This window comes from Podarcis muralis, chromosome 5, assembly GCF_964188315.1.
Source record: "Podarcis muralis chromosome 5, rPodMur119.hap1.1, whole genome shotgun sequence".
NCBI lineage: Eukaryota > Metazoa > Chordata > Lepidosauria > Squamata > Lacertidae > Podarcis > Podarcis muralis.
This window is the reverse complement of record NC_135659.1, coordinates 6,027,627-6,045,111: the sequence shown is the minus strand read 5'-3', so window position 1 is coordinate 6,045,111 and position 17,485 is coordinate 6,027,627. Positions and strand designations below refer to the sequence as shown.

The following is a 17,485-nucleotide window of genomic DNA, read 5'->3' as shown; positions in this document are numbered from 1 at the left end:
AGCCGCGCCTGAACTACTTGTGGCTTTATGTCTTTAAAGGAGCATGCTTAGACAGGCTGCTTTTATTTTTGAGGAGAAAAAGATGCTTTGGAAAGAACCGGTCCAGAACTTGTTCCCAACAAGGATTGGGAACCTAGCCAGTTTTCTGCTGCAAATCCTTCTCTCCTTGATGTTTTTTGACCCCCAAAGTGCTGCTTATGGTGAAAACAGGATCCATGGGAACAAAATGAAGGCATGTGGGGAGCAACTGTCGGCAGAAACCTGGCATGGGGTTTAGCACATGCTGCTTCTTCAAAATGAAAGCAGCCAGGTTAAAGACCCTTGGCTTGTTGGCATCTCTTCCAACTCTGCAGTTCTATGAGTCTATGTTCTGTTTATCTGGCAGCTAGGACCTGGGAGACCCGGGTTCAAACCCTCCCTCAGCCATGAAGCTCACTGGGTGGCTTTTGACCAATCACTGTCTCTCAGCCTAATTTACAACTCTCAGCCTCACCTTGCAGGGCTGTTGTGGAGATAAAATGGGGAGGGGGGAACCATGTATGCCACCTTGAGCTCCTTGGAGGAAAAGTGGGACATAAATGTAATTACACATTTTGTTGTTGTTGTTTAGTCGTTTAGTCGTGTCCGCCTCTTCGTGACCCCATAGACCAGAGCACACCAAGCACTCCTGTCTTCCACTGCCTCCCGCAGTTTGGTCAAACTCATGCTGGTAGCTTCGAGAACACTGTCCAACCATCTAGTCCTCTGTCGTCCCCTTCTCCTTGTGCCCTCCATCTTTCCCAACATCAGGGTCTTTTCCAGGGAGTCTTCTCTTCTCATGAGGTGGCCAAAGTCTTGGAGCCTCAGCTTCAGGATCTGTCCTTCCAGTGAGCACTCAGGGCTGATTTCCTTAAGAATGGATTGGTTTGATCTTCTTGCAGTCCATGGGACTCTCAAGAGTCTCCTCCAGCACCATAATTCAAAATCACTCAGGGCTGATTTCCTTAAGAATGGATTGGTTTGATCTTCTTGCAGTCCATGGGACTCTCAAGAGTCTCCTCCAGCACCATAATTCAAAAGCATCAATTCTTTGGCGATCAGCCTTCTTTATGGTCCAGCTCTCACTTCCATACATCATTACTGGGAAAACCATAGCTTTAATTATACGGACCTTTGTTGGCAAGGTGATGTCTCTGCTTTTTAAGATGCTGTCCAGGTTTGTCATTGCTTTTCTCCCAAGAAGCAGGCGTCTTTTAATTTTGTGACTGCTGTCACCATCTGCAGTGATCATGGAGCCCAAGAAAATAAAATCTCTCACTGCCTCCATTTCTTCCCCTTCTATTTGCCAGGAGGTGATGGGACCAGTGGCCTAAATAAGATGAAGGGTGCTATGGCAGATGCATTGATGTGCAGCAGCCTGGACCAGGGGCTTGTCCACACGTCTGCTTGTCCGATGCCTAGAAAGCATGGGTCTGAGAGGTTTTCCGCTCACTCCACACTTTCTAGGCGCAGGTCTTAGCGGAAAATGTCAGGATAGCAGCCCAGAAAGCTACAGTATATACTTTTTTCAAACACAGATACAGTATGACAGGCATATAGCTTCTGACCCATTCACAGTTGTACAAAGATCTGTTTCTCTCTCTCTCTCTCTGAAAAATTAATAGAGCTGGTTATGACACAGTGGTTATAAGTGCTGAACTGTGATCTGGGAAATCTCCCTGGACAAATATCAGCTTAGCCATGAACTCTCTGGATGGCCTTAGGCTATCTTCTCCTTGTTTCTAACCCTCACCCCCATCTGCAATATATATGGGATCATAATAGTGGCTACATGGCTGCAGCAAGAATTACTGTGAGGTGCAGTGCTCTCAGCTTGTAGCAGGAAAAGCACTCTATTAGTGTCCTTGCATATTTCTCACAGTATTTCTGAATTGCCTTGCCCTGTCTGTGGTGCCAGTGGCAATGGCCATAACAGAGCAAAACAGGCAAAATCCTCCCTGTAGCACCCACTGAGTGATGAAATGCAATGAAGCGTCGGGTCCTTTACCTTTGCAGGGGGTGGAGTTTTGGTAGATGCAGACTGTCATGTCATGGGGGTGAGAAAACTACACCGGCGCAATTTGTCTCTTTAACCTCCCTTGCCTGTAGTCACTCCAAGCATTTATAGAGCATATCATTCTTTTTTCTGGCATAGGCTGTGTTTCTCACTGTTCATCTTAAAGGACTGTTAAATGTTTACAGTGAAGTAAAATGTACGGCTCAGTATATGCAGCACATGTATATGCTTCATTCTCGCCAATAAACTTTTTGCAGGCTTCAGAGCAAGGTCATTGCTTTTGCAAGATGAAGAGGGGTGGTTAAATTAGGTGTGTACACATTTATGCATGCAATGAACCAACTTGAGATAACTGTTTAATCCCCTAACAAACATTCTGTAGTCTATAGATCATGGTTTGCAGGTTACACATCAAACATTTTATAACATACCCGCTTTATTTGGCTATTTGTGTTTTGTGGGACTCGGCGCAGCTGCAAAGATTTGCAAAAAAAGACGCCATATAATTCTTGCAACCACCAATCTATGTAAGATAGGTACTCTAGGAAGTCTAATTGCAAGAAGTGCATTTACGGAGTCCTCAGATCCACCTCCCAGCCCAAATGCATGCCGGCTGGGACTGATGTGCTGAGGGTGGTGATTTTGAGGTAAGAATAATCTCAGTTGTTGATTTTCTGTCTCTTGCACAACTGTTAAATCCAAAGGAATAGTGATTACAAAGGTTGGGGGTTTGACTCACAGCTGGTTTTAGCCTCCCTCTTGGAGTCTCCACGGAAAGGAATTAAATCTCAAGATGCAGAGCGAGAAGCGCCAGAGCCCATCCCAAGCCTTCCCTCTGCATTCTAACTGTCCAGCGACGCATTTTCTCCATTCTCACTCCTCTTCTAGAGTGACTGAGGCACATGCAGGGGTTTATGGGCTGATATGGGTGTGTAAGAGGAAAATAATCATGCACTGGAGATCAGTCGCTGAGAATTTTGAAATACACACACTAACCAGGTGGTCCAGTGGCGTAGCGTGGGGGGTGCAGGGGGGCCAGCCGCACCAGGCGCAACATCTGGGGGGCGTGCTCGCACTCGCAGCTCTCTGCCCCTACCTGGTTCACTCACTCTGTCCACGGGTTAGGGGGCGCAAATTACTTGCCTTGCCCCGGGTGCTGACAACCCACGCTACGCCACTGGGTGGTGCCCCCTTCACAGCCCCTGCTGCCAGCCTCTGCATCTGAGCTCCTTCCAGACGCCTCCATCTGAGTTGCAAAGCCTCTAGGACCATAAGGAAAAGCAGAGGCACTTACAAACAGGGTTTTGTCAGGTTCAGCAAGGCAGAGTCTTATCAGCGCTTTGGACACAGCAGCTTGTAAGGTTCAGCATGAAGCATTTCCCTCGACCAAAGCAGAGCTGTCTCTGCAGAGGTCAGTGGCCTTCTGCAGCCTTGTGATTAAATTTGCCTACTTCTGGGGATCTATCCATTCTTTTAAAAGGCCATTGTCTGACATTGCAGCCATTGGCTCCTATGGCATGGGGGCAATGGGGACTGTACTGGGAAGATGTCCTCCAAATCCAAGGAACATATCAGAGCAACCTCCTCTGGCCTGGAGGGAACAGTCGCTCCTCAAAACACGTCTACTGAGTGTTCCTCTGGGCATAAGGGGACTTCAGGCCAGAGGCCATGCTGGGTCTGAGAGTCGACCTTGCACAGGGCTGAGGTAAATTTACACTGGCTCTATGGTACAAACCCTGGGACCTGGCAAGCAAAGCCATCAGTGGCCTAGCCCTTCAAGTAATTGCTTTGTGTGCCCACTGGGCCTATTTGCCATTGAACAGGATTGCTAAGTAAATGTGTTTCCTGAAACCAGGCATCCATCTCCGAGATGCTCAAATGATGGCTGGTACGCTTCTATTGATTAAGTCATAAAGCTGCAGCTTTCTGAAGAAACATCAATTTCAAACAATTCCAAACGCCTCCTGTGTCTCTTGGGAAGCCAAAATGCTGACTTGCATTCTGGTGTCTCAAAATAGAGCTTGCCCATGCTGTGTCAAGAACAAGATTGTTACCTCCCCAGTGCCTATTAGTTATTTGTTTTTCTTATTATTATGTTGCATAATTCTCAACTCTGGGTGATTTACTAACCTTTGTAATTAGAAGTAGTGCAGTGATTGGAATATCTTAACTTACGGTGCAGTGCTCCTTGTAAGAAATGTAGTTGTAATGAGACTACTCAGCAGGCGCATAGAGCTTGCACATGAATTTCAAATGGTCTATAGCCTAGTGTATAAAAGGTAAAGGTACCCCTGCCAGTACGGGCCAGTCTTGACAGACTCTAGGGTTGTGCGCCCATCTCACTCAAGAGGCCGGGGGCCAGCGCTGTCCGGAGACACTTCCGGGTCACGTGGCCAGCGTGACAAAGCTGCATCTGGCAAGCCAGCGCAGCACACGGAAACGCCGTTTACCTTCCCGCTAGTAAGCGGTCCCTATTTATCTACTTGCACCCGGGGGTGCTTTCAAACTGCTAGGTGGGCAGGCGCTGGGACCGAGCAACGGGACCGCAACCCCGCCGCGGGGATTCGAACCACCGACCTTTCGATCGGCAAGCCCTAGGCGCTGAGGGTTTTACCCACAGCGCCACCCGCGTCCCTTAGCCTAGTGTATAGTTACCAGTAAAGGAAAATCTCAGGTCCTGAGGCTGAATGTGGCCCCCTCTCCTATCTCATCTTCAGGACTCTCCTTGGAGCACAACCAGAGGTAGGACGGGCCATTTTGCCACCTGAGGCAAAATGGGAAGGTGTTGCTTCCCTGTCATCCTCATCAAAGCCTTGCTTGCCAGGATTGTGTGGTGATGGCTTCCGGTGGAATCTCATAGAACTCTCATGAGATCTCACCGGATGAAGCAGTTGCAGCCATGTGACCCCAGCAGCAGCTAGGCCCGGCAGGATGCCCATGAGGGCACTGCCTTGTAGATTCTGCCACCCAAAGCAGGTACTTCAGCCTGTCTCATGGGTGAGCCGGCCCTTTTGCCTCTGGCCCCACCCACCACTAACATGTGGCTCCTGGAATGTTTCCAGCGAGGGAATTCAGCCTTCTGGCCGACACCCATGCAAGCTGGTCAGCATGTTAGCGCCACGGTTTTCACACTGTGTCTTTGGTCGTCCGGGGGTTGCTTGAAAGCTTCTTCAAGCAGAAGGTTAGTGCTGATAGGTAAGGCTCCTGAACAAAGTGACAGCTACTACCATATGAAGTTACAGTAGATGAAGGCAGAGAAGGCCTCTGAAAGAGAGGAGTAGATGAACAGAGTTTGGGATATCGCCCTCTTCTAAGTTGAACCATGAATCACAGAATCATAGAATCATAGAGTTGGAAGAGACCACAAGGGCCATCGAGTCCAACCCCCTGCCAAGCAGGAAACACCATCAGAGCACTCCTGACATATGGTTGTCAAGCCTCTGCTGAAAGACCTCCAAAGAAGGAGACACCTCCATGATCAGCTAGACAAATTCTGGTTCCCATTTATTAGGTATATAAACAGGAATAGTGAAAGATATCATACGCAGGTATTGCAGGCTGCTTTGTGGCGAGGCTATGTGGTTAATGGGTAATTAGTGAGAATATATTCTTGTAATTGAGACCCGTATCTGGTTAAAGTTCATAAGATCTGTAAGGAATGTATGTGATAATTCCTGCAGCTCTACTCGACATACTAAGAATAGTTTATGTGCGTTTATTTGTAGTGGTTTATCTGATGTTCACTTGAAAACATTAAAAATAACTTTTTTTAAAAAAGGCAAATGGAATGGGATTGTAAGGGTGAAGGCAGACTCTAGGTATGGTAGAAGCGGTCTGAACTTGTGATGGAGGTTAATCAGAACTTGAGGGAGTTCAGAATATGTACAAATGCCTCCTCTTCAGAATTTCCCACTCCATCATGAGTCAAACCCAGGTCCTGCTATAGTTTATGGCAGCTGCTACTTCTATTTCTGTGCACAGAAATAGAATGCGCAGATAGCAGAGAATATTCAGGCCTCATTCTAGGCAATGTGTCCTTCAGAAGGTGGGGAAACTGGCCTGGCTCCCTCACCCTGCAAGGAATGTAAAGGCTGAAGATGAGCCTCCGTGTAGGGACTGCACCCCACACTGTGCACAATTTCCGAGGCAACAAATGTCACACAAATTGTCACTAGTGCAATTTCTTGCCCTGCACAGAAGGTGACAGGCTTGTGTTGTATGTAGGCATGGGGGGGGGGGGATTCATAGAATCATAGAATTGGAATAGACCACAAGGGCCATCGAGTCCAGCCCCCTGCCAAGCAGGAAACACCATCAGAGCACTCCTGACATATGGTTGTCAAGCCTCTGCTTAAAGACCTCCAAAGAAGGAGACTCCACCACACTCCTTGGCAGCAAATTCCACTGTCGAACAGCTCTTACTGTCAGGAAGTTCTTCCTAATGTTTAGGTGGAATCTTCTTTCTTGTAGTTTGGATCCATTGCTCCGTGTCCGCTTCTCTGGAGCAGCAGAAAAAACCTTTCTCCCTCCTCTATGTGACATACTTTTATATATTTGAACATGGCTATCATATCACCCCTTAACCTCCTCTTCTCCAGGCTAAACATGCCCAGCTCCCTTAGCCGTTCCTCATAAAACATCGTTTCCAGGCCTTTGACCATTTTGGTTGCCCTCCTCTGGACACGTTCCAGTTTGTCAGTGTCCTTCTTGAACTGTGGTGCCCAGAACTGGACACAGTACTCCAGGTGAGGTCTGACCAGAGCAGAATACAGTGGTTCAATTCAGTTCACATTCCAAGACAAACCTATCCAAGTCACACTTTCTGAAACAATATGGGAACACAGCAATCCTTCAAAAATCTCACTTCTCAGGTTTTCCACTGCAGTTCTCTAATCAAGCAGTGTGTACAAAAATGCATGTATTAGCAAAAATAACATACAAAAATGTAGTATATTAGGGGGAAGTGCTTTGCAAAAATGTGATTAGGCAAAATTGCCTACAAATGTGAATATATTAGGAGAAATTTGTACTAAAATGCTGATGAATTTTCATGAGGAGCTTTTTAAAAAAGCAATTACAAACTCACGTGGAAATGTAGGGGAGAGAGAAAAGAAGAAACAATCTCTAACCATCTAAAACTATGAACATGTTTTTAAAGAATCACTCCTGAAAAAGAAAATCACAGATATTTATGTGCATCCCTAATAAAACAGGTGGAACTGTGACCTCTATCATGAAGGAATTATAAGGACAATAACAAATTAGCATTTTGTAAATTTAACGAGTTAACAATCATAATGAAAATGTGCTGCTAAGTTAGTATTTCTGGCAGGTATGAGAATGCAAATACACTGGGGAAGCCATATGCTTTAAGTGTGCCATGTGAATGTGGCCCATAGCTGGCCCACCCATGAGGGAAAGAGAGGTGACTGCCTTGGGTGGCAGGATCCCAATGCAGATCTTTATTCCCCTGTGGTTCCTGCAGCAGATATTAACTCACTCCATCTTTTCCGGCAGGGAAGGGGGTGCCATTTTTTGGTTCCTCTAAGGTGCCAATATGTCCTGGGTCAGCCAGCCTGTATATGACCTGTGATAGAAGTCACAGCTACTACAATTCTCTATTAAAAGCACATTCCCTCCTCACATAATGAACTCTCTTTCCTGCTCACCTAAAACTACCTATGCAGCACACACTCACACACAACTCAGCAGTGATATTGTAATGACTAAAAGACCATCTTTTCACCTGAATGCCTGCTAATGATCATATAATGTTTCTAAATCTGCAGGATATTTTGGTAGTGGTGGAGTGTGCAGAGAAAGCTTTGAATATCTGCTTTGGAAGACTGGTGTTGTTTTACATCCCATGGTCTGTCTGTGATGCTTTCTGGTTACCCCATCCTCAGTTTGCATATGTTTAAATAAATAGGTATTTACAAAAGGCATCAATGGCTTTGCGTAGCCCCCTGCCCATTAGTGCTTCTCACTGTTTGCTTTTTGTCATAAAGCAACATGGACAAACATGAGCCACGCTGAACAAAACTAAGCTAACAGGAGTCACACATGATGCAGCCCATAGACTGAATAGACCAAGCTCACAGGCTTAGCATGAAACTGCATCTCCAGTCATAAGCACATCAATTTCTTTCTTGCTTACTTATTTGCTTACTTTTCAAAGAAACCACTAATGATTCTTAGAAGCTGTGTTCTGAATGCCTTATATAAGAGCCATCAGTGAAGAGAGGAAGCATGAAAGAGTTGGAGAGAGATCTACTCTGCTAAACCCTATGCTGTTATTGATTATTTTATAGTTAAGAAGAATGCTGCTTTGTTCCCAGATCCAACACCTACACTGAATAAAAATGCAAAAGGTTCTGCTGCAAGCAGAGATTATCTGGAGAGTCATGCTATCCCTTTCCCATTCCTCCCCCTTCAATATATCAGTCCATCCTTAGTTATTAGAGAGCTTTTTAATGTGCCAGGTATCTGTTCTGCATTGTTTCGTTAGTAATGCTTTATGGCAGAATGATTCACTCCCAGTGCCATCCTCATTGACACTTTTGATGTAAAACTGAATTGGTGTGTCACACTAACATGCAACACCTCTTTACAAGGAGAGATCAAGGGACGGGGCAACATTACATCTAGAAAGGATCAGGTTTCTATTTTTGCAAGAAACTCTGACTGTGTGTGACCCATGTCACACACTTCTGCATGACTAGCAGGACTAAGCAATAAGTTTTATTCAAATTTTGCAGCTTCGGTTTATATACATTCTGTTTTTAATCTTCCCGTCAGGGGAATAGGAGTTTAAGGTTCCAATTGCACATGACTGTGATTTAATTTTCACATTTTAAAACCTGCAAATAGCACTGACATCCAGAGTGGGATGGGGTTGCACTTATTGTAACAGGTGTATAACTTGTTCCTCCCCTCCCCGCCCCTTATTCTGAGGCTGCTATTTGCATTGAGAGGAAATACCCCATCTGCACTAATCAAAGATTCTCTCTCAATGCCAATAGCAGCTATGGATGAGCAACGTTCATCAGGATTGCAGAAGGGATGGGGAGGGTTAAACTCCTCCTCCAGAACCGCTGGGATTCCTTAATTACTAGGCCCTACTCCCAGCTGATGCTGTTTGCTGACAGGCTAAAGGCAATGACACATTTACTGTCATATGTAGTTTGGCCCTGAGCCTGGCTCAAAAGGCATGATGAAAGTGAGCCGGCGTATACATTAGTATTTGCTTCGACTCACACCACTGGGGTCTGAAGCTGAATACACATGGTGTTAGCCAGATCTATCCTGTAGTCCAGATCTATCCTGTAGTTCCTTGAGAAAGGCTGTTGATTGATGAACTTTCCTTCAAACCAGGTTCCATCCAATTCAAACCGGTAAGCTGGACAAATTTGCATTCCCTCTTAGATAATTATGACTTCATTAGTCACTCCTTGCTTCTCCTATCCCCAGTGCTTTTCTCCTGTCCCCAGTGGTTGGACACGTGGTTCAAAACAAAAGCTCCTTGGGTGGCTTATGCCACACTCAGGGGCGGAGGAAAGGGGGGTGTTGGGGGCAGACCCAGGTATTTTCGCTGGGGGGGGGGTGACATTTGGCCCGCCACCGGCCCGTGACTCTCAAGCCTACCATTGGGAGAAGGGGAGAGCTGCGCTGCTTTGCTGGCAGTCTTCTCCCCTTCCCCCTTCATTTTGACAGCTTGGGGGAGGCTTGGAAGTCACAGCCTTGCGGCATGCTGAATGTCCGCCATCGGTGGCTCACTCCACCCCTGTGGGCAGCTCACTCCACTCCCAGCTGCAGGGCACGTGCCACTCCGTGCACCTGAGAGGTTATCCCACGCCTGGGAAGGCACCCTCCGCACCCCATGCCCTTCAGGGCGTGCTGCTGTCCACACTGTACACCAGGGATCAGCAACTGGCAGCCTTTGGCTTAAATCTTGCCTCATGAGTTCAACCACCAGCCTATCCCCAGAACCAAGGGGATACATTGTGAGGAGTGGTGTCCATGGGATGTGTCACCAGCCCTTGTTAGAACCCAGCCTGCCACCATCCAACCCAACGCTAACATGGTTCTCCAGTAAAACTAGTTGTTGAACAGGGATGTGCACAGGTGGCCCAATGAATACAAGCTGAGATGTGCACATTTTAGATATCTGTTGGGCATGCACAGACGATGGCTGCATTGACTAGCAGTTGGAGGGGTCGCAGGTACAGGAAGCAAATCAGGTAATAGTGTGCCCAGCAATGTGAAAGGAGATTTGAAACACATCAGGGGAGAATGACCTGGCTGCATTTTCAGCTTCTAATGTGCACATGCCCTGAGAATAACATTCAGAGGCAACATTCGCAATGGTGAGAACACCCACCCACTGCCTTGAAAACAAATTCATCTGTTGCTGGAGAACGGAGGTGGAAGACACATACACAGTCCTCATGCAGAAGTTGTTTTTAGCTGCTTTATGTGCAGTCAAGGTGAAACAGTCTTGATATTTCACAGCTCATCAAGGAAATACCTAACCTTTATCACTGAACGCCTCTAGGGGTTCAGTAGGCCCATATATGCATGCTAACTGGCAACCGGTGAAGGGGAGGCTGCAGTGCAAAAAGCCACAGAGGACTTTTGCACTGCAAGATTATTTATGGGCACACACACACACCCCCGCCCCGTTCCCATTTATTGAATGCAGCCCATTGGGAAATGATTTTGCCCGAGCTCATTTATACGAATAGGAGTTGCTCTAGAGTGCAGCTTCTGGCCATTTCAGCTGAGTTTGTGCCTGGGAAATATTCTTGGAGGGTTATGCCCATTTTGTAGCTGTTTCAGCCTCAATCAGGTCTCTCCCTTTCACTCTTAACAGCTTTTTCTACTTCTTCTGTAAATTATTGTGTTCTTACAGAGACGGTGGTGGCCCATGGATTAAATTGCTTTAAAAGGGGTTGAGATGAATACATGGAGGAGAGAGGTCTATCAGTTACCATTAGTCTCTGGATACCTAAATGGACTCCGCATGCATAGTGGACCTGTGGATATCCAAAATGCCTGGGAAGAAATAATAGGGGAGAGCTGTGGCCATCACGACCCACACGTGGACCTCTCAGAAGCATCTGGCTGGCCACTCTTGGGAACAGAGTGCTGGGCTAGATAAAAACCCAACCCACTCCAATGGCCTGGCCCATCAGCGCTCTTCTTCCTTATTAAGGATGGATCACATTATATTCATTGTGCCACCTTTGCACATCCCTTTTCAACAACTAGTTTTACCGGAAACCCATGTTAAGGTTGGGTTGGGTGGTGGCAGGCTGGGTTCTAACGAGGGCTGGTGACACGTCCCATGGCCACCACTCCTCCCAATGCATTTCTCTTGGCTCTGGGGATAGGGGGGTGGTTGTACTCATGAGGCATGATTTAAGCCAGAGGCTGCCAGTTGCCGATCCCTGGTGTATATGGTGTTTCACAATGTGGCATAAGCAAAAGTCAGGCGCTTGCCCCAAGGAGCTCTCACTATAAAATTAGGGATAGCAGAAGCAAGTAATGATTAATGATGTCATAACTATCCTGGAAATCCCAGGTTGAGCTGCCCCTTGAGGTATGGTTCAACAATATCTGGGACATGACTATTTCAAGTGTTATAAAGAGAGAGACACCTATGACCCCCCTTCTTTTCATATGCAAGGAAAGTGGATGACAAATTTATCCCACCAATTTCACAAACATGTCTGTCGAGAGCCTACACTGACCATTTATGTTTTGAGATTATGTAAAATGATACTATAAACTCAGTGCTATGTTTACAGTGGTACCTCAGGTTAAGTACTTAATTCGTTCCGGAGGTCCGTACTTAACCTGAAACTGTTCTTAACCTGAAGCACCACTTTAGCTAATGGGTTCTCCTGCTGCTGCCGCACTGCCGGAGCCCAATTTCTGTTCTTATCCTGAAGCAAAGTTCTTAACTTGAAGCACTATTTCTGGGTTAGCGGAGTCTGTAACCTGAAACGTAGGTAACCTGAAGTGTATGTAACCCGAGGTACCACTGTATTCTTGTTTGCAGATACTGCATTAAATTTTATTTTTATTTTTTTTATTTTAAAGTGTAGAGCTGGGACTACAATGCTGGTTGTGAACCCAGTCACAGTGCCACCTCCCCCTGGCAGTGGTTACATTAAGGGGTGATAACATGACCTCAAAGAGACAACGATCTGGATTAAAAATGGCCACAACTTTAAAAATAAATAAATCTAGGAGGGAATGTGAGTTTGCCCAGCTCATATTGCTCATTGCATTACTTACTCAGCAGCAATACTCCCCCTTCCCCATTTCGTCTTCAGTTTGGAACATAAGATGAGATCCTCGGACACAGGCTGCCTGCATTTAGAAAGCTAGGTCCACTTCAGGCATGTGTACTGCAGTTTATATCATATGAGGCTCCTACTCTTGCTGAAGCAGGCATCAATGCCTGCAAATTACATGAGCAGCCCAGCCTAGCAGAACAGACTTTGCTGTTTTGGTCATTTCCCCTGATTGTATCTTGCACACATTCCATGAAGTTGCTGCCCTTACCCAGACCCAAAATGCAGGCAGCCTCCACAAAGACAGGAATGTGCCACACCAATGATTTTCTGCAGCTTCCCACTTTGATTCCCCACAATCCTGCAGGGCCCATCTCTCTCTTGACCCAACATGCAAGCTAACCCACCTGTACACAGGCTCTGCCCTCCAAAGCCCTTTGGGGTCCTCCATCCAAATCCCAAGGCCAAACCCCAATGCCCTTCAGGGTTTCCCCGTGGGGAAGTTGCTGGCACTTTGTGCATGAGCCATCTTTTTTTCTTGTGTGCAGTGGTAGACTTCTCTTGCATTGCAAGGCTCTATGAAGAGCACAGCCAACCAAGTACAATTTAAAATGGTTTTCAGTGGTGCCATGCGTACAAAAACACATATTCGGATTTTGCAGAGTATTCAGAAAGGAAAACTGTAGGGATTCAGAATCCTTTGCTGCAGGTGTATGAAACACATTACATGCAGTCTTCACCCAGACGACAGAATTATTGATTCACTGAAATTCAGCTCAGGAGGAATTTGCCAGCATCTCTGTATCTCAGATATCTCCATGGAAAGTCTGAAGAGTGCTTCAGATATCCTACTCTTTCTGTGCACATGTGTTCTTTTAATTCCTGAAGAAGCAGTTACATAATCTGTTTTGCTTTATACTGGCAGTTCAATGTGTGCGTGTTGACTGGATGTGTAGATAAGAATCTGCATCTCAGTGAGAATAAGGAAATGCTGACAGACTCCCACATTCAGACACACATTCTTACAAGTGCTCAGCCACTGGGGGGGGGGGGGTTGCCATTCTCTCCCTACCTTGTGCAAGAGTTTGGGCCTCCAGTTACTGGTACGTATTTTCCCCTGATGGAAAAATCAAGTAGAATCAGACAACAAAAGTTCCAGATAATTGACTGCAGCAACAAATCAATATTATCTGTGACCAAAATTGAACCTGGTGAATTAGTTTGGAATTCCAAATAACTGTAAATAGCACCAATCTATTGTCCTTTCTAGGGGATGCGGGTAGTGCTGTGGGTAAAAGCCTCAGCGCCTAGGGCTTGCCGATCGAAAGGTTGGCGGTTCAAATCCCCACGGCGGGGTGCGCTCCCGTTGCTCGGTCCCAGCGCCTGCCAACCTAGCAGTTTGAAAGCACCCCGGGTGCAAATAGATAAATAGGGACCGCTTACTAGCGGGAAGGTAAACGGCGTTTCCGTGTGCGGTTCTGGCTCGCCAGAGCAGCAATGTCACGCTGGCCACGTGACCCGGAAGTGTCTCCAGACAGCGCTGGCCCCCGGCCTATAAAGTGAGATGGGCACACAACCCTAGAGTCTGTCAAGACTGGCCTGTATGGGCAGGGGTACCTTTACCTTTACTATTGTCCTTTCTATGCAACAAAAGCAGCAGTTGCCTATGGGCAAGAGAGCCAAGAGTTTACTGAACACAGTCAGCAAGGCAGTACAGGGCGCTGTCGGTTTGCTCTAGCTTGTGCGTAGCAATGCAACAGCAGCCTGCAGTGGGGTCACCAGCTGCCTGCAGGAAGTAAGGACAGTGGCACATGCCCATGAACTGTGGGGAGAAGTGGGAAGATGGTGGAGAAAGATGGTTGACATCACTCCTTCTTCTGTGTGCTCAGGAGGTTGATCCAGAACAGGGCTGTGACAGCCCTGCACCAAAGATGCCAAACATCTCAGCCACTTAATACACACACACATTGGATGAAATCACTGAATACATCATCTAGGTAAATGTGGAATAAGATACCTTTGTTTGTGTGCTTTATTTTGAACCCATCTTTGAGTTATCAATGGATTTTCTTTCTTTTAAGCATGTGGCAGCATGGTGGCAAAAGGAGAGCTGTGAGTGAGTGAGTGAGTGAGTGAGTGAGTGAGTGAGTTCAGGGTGTGGGTCTGGCTGAGGGAAGGGAAATATAGGGAGAGTGTGAGGAGAGGTCAAGAGAGGGCCCAGAAAATGGTTACTGAAGACTTCTTCTTTTTATATATATAAATAATTTTTATTGAGATTTAAGATCACCCACTCTAGATCAGAACTCTAGCTGCTGTTGTTGCGTACAAATATAATCTTTGATCAGTCTTCTTAATATCTTCTCCCACCAAACCTAGCAAGAATTCTTCCGGCTTTTTGGGAAAGCTATATTTAAACATCTTTTTTAACTCTTTATAAATCGATTCCCAGAACTCTTTTAATTTATTACATGACCACCACATATGAAAGAAGTCGCCATCCTTTTCCTTGCATTTCCAGCAAGTTTTACTACTAGTTCTGTACATTTTTGCCAATTTGGTGGGAGTAAGATACCAACGATAGACCATCTTCATAACATTCTCTTTTAAGGCAGAACAAGCGGTGAATTTTATACTCTCATTCCAGAGTTTGGCCCATACATCATAGTCTATGTTGTGTCCTAGATCAATAGCCCATTTTATCATAGCCTCTTTTATAAGTTCGTCTTTTGTATTCCATTCTAATAGGAGATTATACATTTTTGAAAGTAGTTTAGACTTACTTTCTATAATGTCTGGTTACTGAAGACTTCTATATTCTTTGCTTTAAAATGTTTTCCAACATTTTGGAGCATCAGGATGAGAAATTTTCCTTTGGAGACTGGTAATGGGAATAAAACGCTACAACTGAGAACCTAGTATTGGTCACAAACTTTGGCATCCTTTTTTGTGGCAGATACTAAAATTCTGCATGCATGACTATACTTCAAAAACTATGGTACTAGGGGCAGAAATCCATGACAGGTTTTGTGCTTGTTTGTTAATATAGTGCAGCATGCCTTGGTGTCTGTTTATTTAGTAGCACACACACACACACACACAAAAAACCCCCACTTCATCTTGCCACCAGTATACCAGCGTACAGAAAGGAGGCTACGGAAGTCTGTTCCTCAGTAGCACATGGCTCTGTTAGTTTCGTATGCTAAGGGTACTGCAAAATACAAAGAAATAGATTGTTTCTGCCTTTGGTGCTATCAATCCTGCACCTTTTGTCAGCACTAAATCCCCTACAAATAATAAAAATAAAGCTTCCTCGCATTAAATCTTGAGCAGTCCATTAAAAACTGTGTACACAGTGAAACAAACAGATGATTAAATAAGGCCTATAACAGTATTTCTATAATATACCCTCTCTAAATAACATAATGGAAAAGGCCCATTCAGAGCTGATTAACCTCAGTTCAGGAAGATCATTTATTTCAAATCATTATGCTCAGCTGATTAAAAATGAATTAATTCCTACAGGAAACCATTTCCAAACACTGCCTCTACTCATAAATCCAACACAGAGGCGGGAGGAATGTCTCATAATGCAAAAATCTACACACAGAGCCATAAATCAGTACAAAAACCAAAGAGTTGGGGGTGGGGCCTGGCAATGGCCTGGAAGCCCACTCTTATTGAAGACCGCTGGAGCAAAAGAGAAATGGCCCTGATCCGTGCCTGGATGGTAACCCCAGAAGCCCACCTTGCTGCCTACAGTACAGCAGGAATTCTCAGACTCTGGCACTGGAAGAAGAACAGTCCAGAAAGTTACCCATGACTTTTGACCCATGACTTTTGACTGAGGGTCCAACTATTCTTGTGTCTGCCTCATTGCCACATAAGTAGGCAGTGGGATTTAATGTTTACAACAAAAGGTGTTCATAAGTGAGGGTTGCAAAAGCCTGAAGCTCCTCCACCCCCCCCTTATGTTTCTTTCTTCCATCATCAACTCAAGTCTTTTCACCTTGGCTTGGCTTGATTCTAGGATCAGAGTCAAGCTGGGAGGAAATGACCTGAGGCAACAGAGGGCAAGGAGTTAAAGAAAGGGCTCCCATCACCAAGGCACATTTTTATAGCAAAATGTAATTGCCCTTCACACACTCATCCACTTTGGTTGTGATCAGAGCAGCTGCACAAACAACAAATATGGCTGCCACATCATGCTTAGTCCACCCTTCGGACCCATCAAATTCATTCAGTTGTGGCCTGTGTCTGTCCGTTGCACATCCTCCTACATTTCTCTGATGAAAATAGGAACATTATATTCTACATCCCGCCTTTGAACTTGCCGCACATATATTCATCGTATAAACATATACACCTGTCACATCGAGCCAGTTACAACCCTCCAGTCTAACCTACCCCATAGGATTGTTGTAAAGAAAAAAATGTGCAAGAGAAGAGATCATGTATAGCACCTTCAACAGATAAACGGAATGAAATAAAATTTTAGCTGTAAGCTACCTTGAGTCCCTGTCAGGGAAAAAGGCAGGATATAACAATAACAACAATAACAATAACAATAATGGAAACTGGGGGAATGATCGGGAACATACCAAAGAGTAAATCCTATTGAACTCAGTGGGACTTAGTTCTGAGTAAAAACGCTTAGGATTGCAGTGTAAGGCTGCATAGTCTTTACGCAGTTACCTGGGAGTAAGCTCCATTGAAAACAGTTTATTTAAAATAAACGAATAAACATTCTACGTGTTTTCTAAAAAAAACTGCTGAAGCATTGCAATCAAAGAACTTATAGTGGATTGGTGACACTTTTCTTCAAAATTATAGGAAGGGCACTGTAGGCCAGCTTCACCATTTCCTTCATTTGGTGCAGAAACTTTATTTTCAGTATAAACAGGACTCTGTTTTTGAACCTACACACCCACCCACCACTTTTAATTGTTCCCTGAGACATGGAAGGGAGGAAAAAGGAAAACTGGGACATTCCGGGATCAAATCAGAAACCGGGACAGCTTCTGTAATTCCAGGACTGTCCTTGGAAAATGTGGAGGGTATGCCATTGTTGTTTCAGTGAACACATGTAACCCTTTTTTGCCAAGTTTTTTTAAACTAAAAAGCCCAGAAAAATACTGTCCTACAGGTCCTG

General features: G+C 45.4%; 1 protein-coding gene across 3 annotated transcripts in view; it reads left to right on the top strand.

Annotated features, from left to right (window-relative positions):
- The window catches only part of TNR (tenascin R), a 384,528-nt gene that overhangs the window by 191,767 nt on the left and 175,276 nt on the right, over positions 1-17,485 (top strand). The window contains exon 1 of one of the 3 annotated variants that reach the window (XM_077928218.1): positions 2,551-2,682. The exons of the other annotated variants lie outside the window; for them this stretch is intronic. The gene's annotated coding sequence lies outside the window, so the exon portion shown is untranslated. Of the gene's footprint in view, positions 1-2,550; positions 2,683-17,485 lie in introns of those variants that run through there. 3 annotated transcript variants of the gene reach the window in all.